At 34.1% G+C, this 7,327-nt stretch overlaps 1 protein-coding gene across 27 annotated transcripts in view; it reads right to left on the bottom strand.

Annotated features, from left to right (window-relative positions):
• RBMS3 (RNA binding motif single stranded interacting protein 3) overlaps positions 1 to 7,327 on the bottom strand; it is a 1,291,910-nt gene that overhangs the window by 320,927 nt on the left and 963,656 nt on the right. The window lies entirely within an intron of this gene.

Below are 7,327 nucleotides of genomic sequence, written 5' to 3'. Positions count from 1 at the left end.
AAAAAAAAAGGTATTGAACTCATTAATATGTGTTGAGTGTTTAGAAGTGGAACACACTGGTGTCTGCAACTCATGTCTTATTAAAAAAATATGATGAATTGATGAATGGATAGAGCAAAGGGTATGTAATAAAGCAAGTATAGTGAAAGATTACTTGTAGAATCTAGCTAGTGAATTCACTGTAAACTTCTTTCCATTTTCTGCATATGTGAAAATTTTCATAATAAAGCATTGGGAAAAACTACAATATACTCCTAGTGTTGTGAAATGCTTGAGACCTAGTTGTCTTTTCTCCTTTTTGACTGGAAGCAAGAGATAGCTCAATTAATGAAAATGACTTGTTACTGAAATGTCTTGATTTTCTTCACAAAAGAAGCACTGGGATGCACTTACACAACTCCTAGCCAGGAGAGAAAAAGACAGACTATTTTACCTAGATTGCACTACCCTCACTGCACCCAGAATGATGTATCTTAAACATAGCACTTTTGTTAGCAAAGCATCACTCAAATGTAAATATAAAAACACACTTGCCCACCTTAATAAGAACATCACTGACCTTATTTGTTCATTTTTTCCCCCTCAGAACCCACAGACATTCATGCTGACTTGGCAAACCATGGTTGACAAACCACTGCTCTGTCAAATGTGCACTGGGGATTTCAGAGTCTAAGTGATGGATATTGTGGGGCACAAAGTATTCAAACCTTAGGCTTTTGTAAAACAAGTGCGAAGAGCTCAGTGAAAACCTATTATCACCGGTAGAATGGAGGAGGCAATGAAATTCTCAATCATACTTCTTCCCAGTTTAGATTTGAGGGCGGCTGGACACAGCATGTAGAAACAAGGGTATTTTTTAACAAATGGAATTAAAAACAAGATATTTAACCTATACTATTAATTTTCATAGCAATGTGTGAGCTAACATGCCCTGGCAATAATTTATAACATGATCAAAAATATATATGCTCTTTCTCTCTTTCTCCCCCATCCCCACTTTCTCTAGCCCAGCTTTGAAAACTCCAAGTCCCAAAGATCAGGATGATATAATATAGCAAATGAGAATCAGTGAGCACACTGCAATACACTTCAAGGGTTCACTGCTCAGCTTGTGATTCCATACTTTTTAATTTCCTTGTACAAACAGTGAACTGAAAAATGGGAAAATCCATTTGGCTAGTCTGAGCTATAAATTAAATCCTTGATTAAATTTTGGCAATTACATCTCCAGGTTGTTTCCATTTCAACATTTTAAATACATTTGAATAAGCTTCTGAATCATGATCTTGGCAATCTATTGTATGGCAAAAAGGACTCTAATAAATACTATTAAGAGGTTAGCCGGCAAAGTGAAAAGTTGAAGAATACTGTGAACAAATATTTTATCCTGCTTTTAAGTTGTTTGCATATAAGCGTTAAGTTGCTAAGAGGCAGAAAATAAGTACAAGAATCTTATGTATGTTCTTAATCAGTAAAGAACAATCAAAATAAATGGTTCTCAAACTTTATTATGCACAAAAATCACCTAGAGGTTTTGCTAAAATGTAGAATCCTGGGACCCCCCCCCTCCTCTCAACTCCCCTACCCCTAACCTTCCAGACACTGATTGAGCAGGTTTGGCTGGTGCCCACTAATTTGTATTTCTTTTCTTTTTAAATTACATTGTAGCTAACGTACAGCATTATATTAGTTTCAGGTGTACAATATAATGATTCAATAATTCCATATATTACTCAGTGCTCATCGTGATAAGTGTACTCTTAATCTCCATCACCTATTTCACCTATAACCCTTCCCACCTCCCCTCTGGTAACCACCAGGTTTGTTCTCTATAGTTAAAAGTCTATTTCTTGGTTTGTGTCTCTTCGTTTTGTTTCTTAAATTCCACGTAGGAGTGAAATAATATGGTATTTGTCTTTCTCTGACTGATTTATTTTGCTTAGCACTAATATTCTCTAGCTCCATCCATGTTGTTATAAATGGCAAAATTTCATTTTTATGGCTGAGTCATATTCCATTATATGTGTGTTTGTCTATACACACACATAAATATACACACATCCATATGTAATATATATATCACATATATTACACATACACCACACCATATATAATATACATATTACATATATAAAAAATATATATATATATCAAAACTTCTTTATACATCATTTATGGATAGACACACTTGGGCTGCTTCCATAATCTGGCTATTGTAAATGGTGCTGCGATGAACATGGCGGTGGGGGGAGATGTTACCCTTTGAATTAGTGTTTTCGCATTCTTTGGGTAAATACACAGTGGTATGATTACTGGATCATATGACAGTTCTATTTTTAACTTTTTGAGAAACCTCTGTACAGGTTTTCACAGTGGTCGCACCAGTTTGCATTCCCAGAAATTCCTTTTCTTCCATATTATCACCAACACTTGTTTCTGGAGTTGTTGTTTTTTGTTTTGTTTTGTTTTGTTTTTTTTTTAATTTTAGACACTCTAACAGGTGTGAGATGACATCTTATTATACTTTTTACTTGTATTTCTCTGATTATAAGTCATATTGAGCAGCTTTTCATGTGTCTGTTAGCCAACTGGATGTCTTCTTAGGAGAAATGTCTGTTCATACCGTTCCACCCATTTTTTTTTTTTTTTTTTTTTTTTTACGTTCCACCCACTTTTAATTGGATTATTTGTGGGGTTTTTTTGGTGCTGGATTATATCAGCTCCTTACATGTTTTGGATACTAATGTTTTATTGGATATGTCATTTGCAAATATCTTCTCCCATTCAAGTAGGTTGTTTTTTAGCTTTATTGGTTGTTTCCTTTGCTGTGCATAAGTTTTTGTTTTGATGTAGTCCCAGTAGTTTATTTTTGCTTTTGCTTCCCTCACTTCAGAAGACATATTTAGAAATGTTGTCAGGGCCAATGTCAGAGAAATTATTGTCTGTGTTCTCTTCTAGGATTTTTATGGTTTCAGGTCTCGCAATTAGGTTCTTAATCCATTTTGAGTTTATTTTTGTGTATGCATAAGAAAATGGTCCAGTTTCATTCTTTTGCATGTAGCTGTCCAGTTTTCCAAACATCATTTTTGAAGATACTATCTTTTACCTGTTGCACATTCTTGCTTCCTTTGTCAACTAATTGACCATAACATCATCAGTTCATTTCTTGGCTCTCTCTTCTGTTCTATTGATCTGTGTGTCTATTTTTTACCAGTACCATACTGTTTTGATTGTTACAGCCTTTTAAAAAAATATTTTGTTTATTTATTCATGAGAGACACAGAGAGAGGCAGAGACAGAGGCAGAGGGAGAAGATGTGGAACTCGATCCCAGGATCATGCCCTGAGCCAAAGGCCAATGCTCAACTGTTAAGCCACCTAGGTGTCGTTATAACATAAGAACAGCCTTATAATATAACTTGCATACTGGAATTGTGATACCTCTATTTTTGTTTTTCCTTTTCAATATTGCCCTGGCTATTAGGGGTCTTTTGTGGTTCCATAAAAATATTGGGACTTTTTGTTCTAGTTTTGTGAAAAAATGTTGTTGATCTTTTGATAGGAATTTAATTAAATGTGTAGATAAATTTGGGTAATATAGACATTTAACAATCAGTTTTAGCAGTTTTTTGGTGGAATCTTTAGGGTTTTGTGTGTACAGTATCATGTCATTTGCAAATAGTGAAAGTTTTGCTCCTTCTTTACCAATTTGGATGCCTTTTATTCTTTTCTGTTATCCGATTGCTGTGGCTAAGACTTGAACTACTACGTTGAACAAAAATGATAAGAGTGGAAAAAATTCTTGTCTTGTTCTTGACTTTAGGGGAGAAGCTTAGGGGAAAACTTGAAAACTTGTTTTTCCTGTTAAATATGTTTGCGGATTTTTTTATATGAGGTCTTTATTATGTTGAAGAATGTTCCTTCCAAACCACTTTGGTAAAGCACTTTTATCATAAATAGACATTGTATTTTGTCAAATGATTTTTATGTTATCTATTGAGATGATCATATGGTTTTTGTCCTTTTATTAATGTGATGTATCACATTGGCTGATTCACAAATATTGTTCCACTCTTGGTTCCAGGGATAAATCCTACTTAACCATAGTGAATGATTTTTTTAATGTATTGTTGGGTTTGGCTTGCTAATATTTTGTTGAGGATTTTTGCATCTATGTTCAGCAGAGGTATTGGACTGTAGTTTTCTTTTTTTGTAATGTCTTTATCTGGTTTGAGTATCTGGATAATGCTGGCTTCGTAGAATGAGTTTGGAAGTTTTCCTTCTATTTTTTGGAATAGTTTGAGAAGAATAGGTAATAACTAATGTTTGGTAGACTTCACCTATGAAGCCATTTGGTCCTGGACTTTGGTTTGTTGGGAGTTTTTTGATTACTGATTCAATTTCATTGCTGGAAGTCAATCGGTTCAAATTTTTTATTTCTTCCTGCTTCAGTTTTGGTAGGTTATGTTTCTAGGAATTTGTCTATTTCTTTTGTCTAATTTGTTGAAATATTTTTCATAATATTCTCTTACAATCCTTTGTATTTTTGTGGTGTCAGTTGTTATTTCTCCTCTTTCATTTCTGATTTTGTTTATTTGAATCCACTCTCTCTCTCTTTTTCTTCTTTTTTTGTTGATGGGTCTGGCTAGAGGTTTAGCAGTTTTATTGATTTTTGCAAAGAATAACCTTCTGGTTTCATTGATCTGTTCTACTGGTTTTTTAGTTTCTTTATTATTTATTTCTGCTCTAATCTTTATTATTTCTGTCCTTCAACTGGTCTTGGTTTTGTATGGTCTTCTTTTTCTAGCTCCTGTATGTGTAAAGTTCGGTTGTTTATTAGAGAGTTCTTGCTTCTTTAGGTAGGCCTGTATTGCTATAAACTTCTCTCTTAAAACAGCTTTTGCTGCATCTCAAAAAATTTGGACTATCATGTTTTCGTTTTTATTTCTCTGCATGTGATTTTTTATTTCTTCTTTGATTTCTTTATTGATCTATTAATTGTTTAGTAGCATGTTATGCAACCTCCATGCATCTGTGTTCTTTCTGGAATTTTTTTCTTGTGTTAATTACTAGTTTCATGGCATTGTGGTAAAAAAAGATGTATAGTATGACTTTCATCTTTTTTGATTTATTGAGACTTGTTTTGTGGCCTGATATATAATCCATTCTGGAGAATGTTCCATGTGCACTTGAAAAGAAGGTGTACACTTCTATCTAGTATATTCTCCTGAATATATCTGTTAAATAAATCTGGTCCATTGTGTCATTAAAACCACTGTTTCCTTGTTGATTTTCTTTTGGATCTGTCCAACAATGGAAGTGGGTGTTAAAGTCTCTTACTATTATTATATTACTATCAGCTATTTCCTTTATGCCTGCTATTAACAGTTTTATGTATGTGGGTGCTCCCATGTTGGATGCAAAAATATTTACAACTGTTATATCTTTTTGTTGGCTTGCTCTCTTTACCATTATATAGCATCCTTCTTTCTTTCTTGTTAGTCTTTGTTTTAAAGTCTATTTTGTCTGATACATGTATTACTACCCTAGCTTTCTTTTCACAACCATTTGCATGATAAAAGTTTCTCTATCCTTTCACTTTCAATCTGCAGGTGTCTTTAGTTCTGAAGTGAGTCTTGTAGGAAGCACATAGATAGGTCTTGTTTTTTAAAAATCCATTTTGTTATGCTATGTCTTTCGACTGGAGCATTTAGTTCATTTATATTTGCAGTAATTATTGATAAGTATGTATTTATTGACATTTTGTTACTTGTTCTGTGGCTGTTTTTGTTCTTTTCTGTTCCCTTCTTCTCTTATAGTTTGCTAGTTTTCATTAGTGATATACTTGGATTTCTTTCTATTTATTTTTTGCACATCTGTTACTGGTTTCTGATTTGTGGTTACCATTAGGTTTTGTATAATAATCTCTGTACATAGCAGTCTACATGAAGTTGATGGTTGCATAAGTTTGAGCCCATTCTTTACTCCACTGCTCCTCATGTTTTAGGTATATGGTGTCATACTTTACATCCTTTTTGTATGTGTGAGTCACCTGAGTTTTTACAGATATACTTATTTTCATGTTTTTTGTGCTTCCTACTTTTCCTACTCAGTCTTTCCTTTCCACTCAGAGTCTCCTTTATAATTCCTTATAGGGCTGATAAGTGGTCATGACCTCCTTTAACTTTGTTTTTCTGGCAAACTCTTTATCTCTCCTTCTATTCTGAATGATAGCCTTGCTAGATATAGTATTCTTGGTTTCAATTTTATTTCCTTTTAGCACTTTGAATATATCATGCCACTCTCTTCTGGCCTGTAGTGTTTCTGCTGAAAATTCCACTGATAGACTTATGGGTTTGTCCTGGTATATAATTGTCTTCTTTTCTCTTGCTCTGTTTAAAATTCTCTCTTTATCATTTTTTTTGTCATTTTAATTTCTAAGTATCTTGGTGTAGATCTCTTTGGATTGATTTTGTTGGAAGATATCTCTGTCACTTGGATCTGCATATCTGTTTCCTTCCTCAGATTAGGACAGTTTTCAGCTATTATTTCTTCAAATAAAATTTCTGCCCCCTTTTCTTTCTCTTCTTCTGGGATCTCTAACTGTGAATGTTATTATACTTAATGGGTTCACTGAGTTCTCTAAGTCTGTTCTCATTTTGCATATTTTTTTCCTCTCATCTGTTCGGCTTGACTAATTTCCATTACTCTGTCCTCCAGGTCACTAATTCATTATGCTTCCTTTCACCTATTTATTCCATCTAGTGTGTTTTCAATTTCATTTATTGTGTTCTTCACCTCTGATCGCTTCTTTTTTACTTGTTAAATGTTTCACTGATGTCCTCTATTCTTTTCTTAAGTTCAGTGAGTATCTTTATGACCATTACTTTAAATTCTCTATCAGGTATATTACTTATCTCTTCTTTGCTTATGTATCTTGCTGTGGCTTTGTCCCATTCCTTAATTTGGGACATATTCTTTTGTCCCCTCATTTTGCCTAACTCTGTGTTTTTCTCTGTGTTAGGAAAGTCAGCTATGTCTCTTGCTCTCGAAAGTAATGGCCTTGTGAAAAAGAGGTCCTGTAGTGCTCTATAGCACAGTGTTCACTCTTCACTGGAACCTGTTGCTTCAGGGATGTCTCTATGTGCTTTGTGTACAGACTGCTGTTGTGTCTTGGTCACTTTTTCCTTCAGTCCGGTTGTCTGCAGTGGCTCTCTTTCTCTGTTGTAGGCAGTTTTTGTTCATTGTAATAGGTTTGGTGGACCTATCTGAAGCTTCCTTGGGCTTGAGTTGGTCAGACTCATGTTTGCAAGATGCAGTAGCATGAA

Source organism: Canis lupus, chromosome 22 (genome assembly GCF_048164855.1).
Source record: "Canis lupus baileyi chromosome 22, mCanLup2.hap1, whole genome shotgun sequence".
Lineage (NCBI taxonomy): Eukaryota > Metazoa > Chordata > Mammalia > Carnivora > Canidae > Canis > Canis lupus.
Note: the sequence above shows the minus strand (reverse complement) of the source record. Positions and strands in the feature narration are given on the sequence as shown.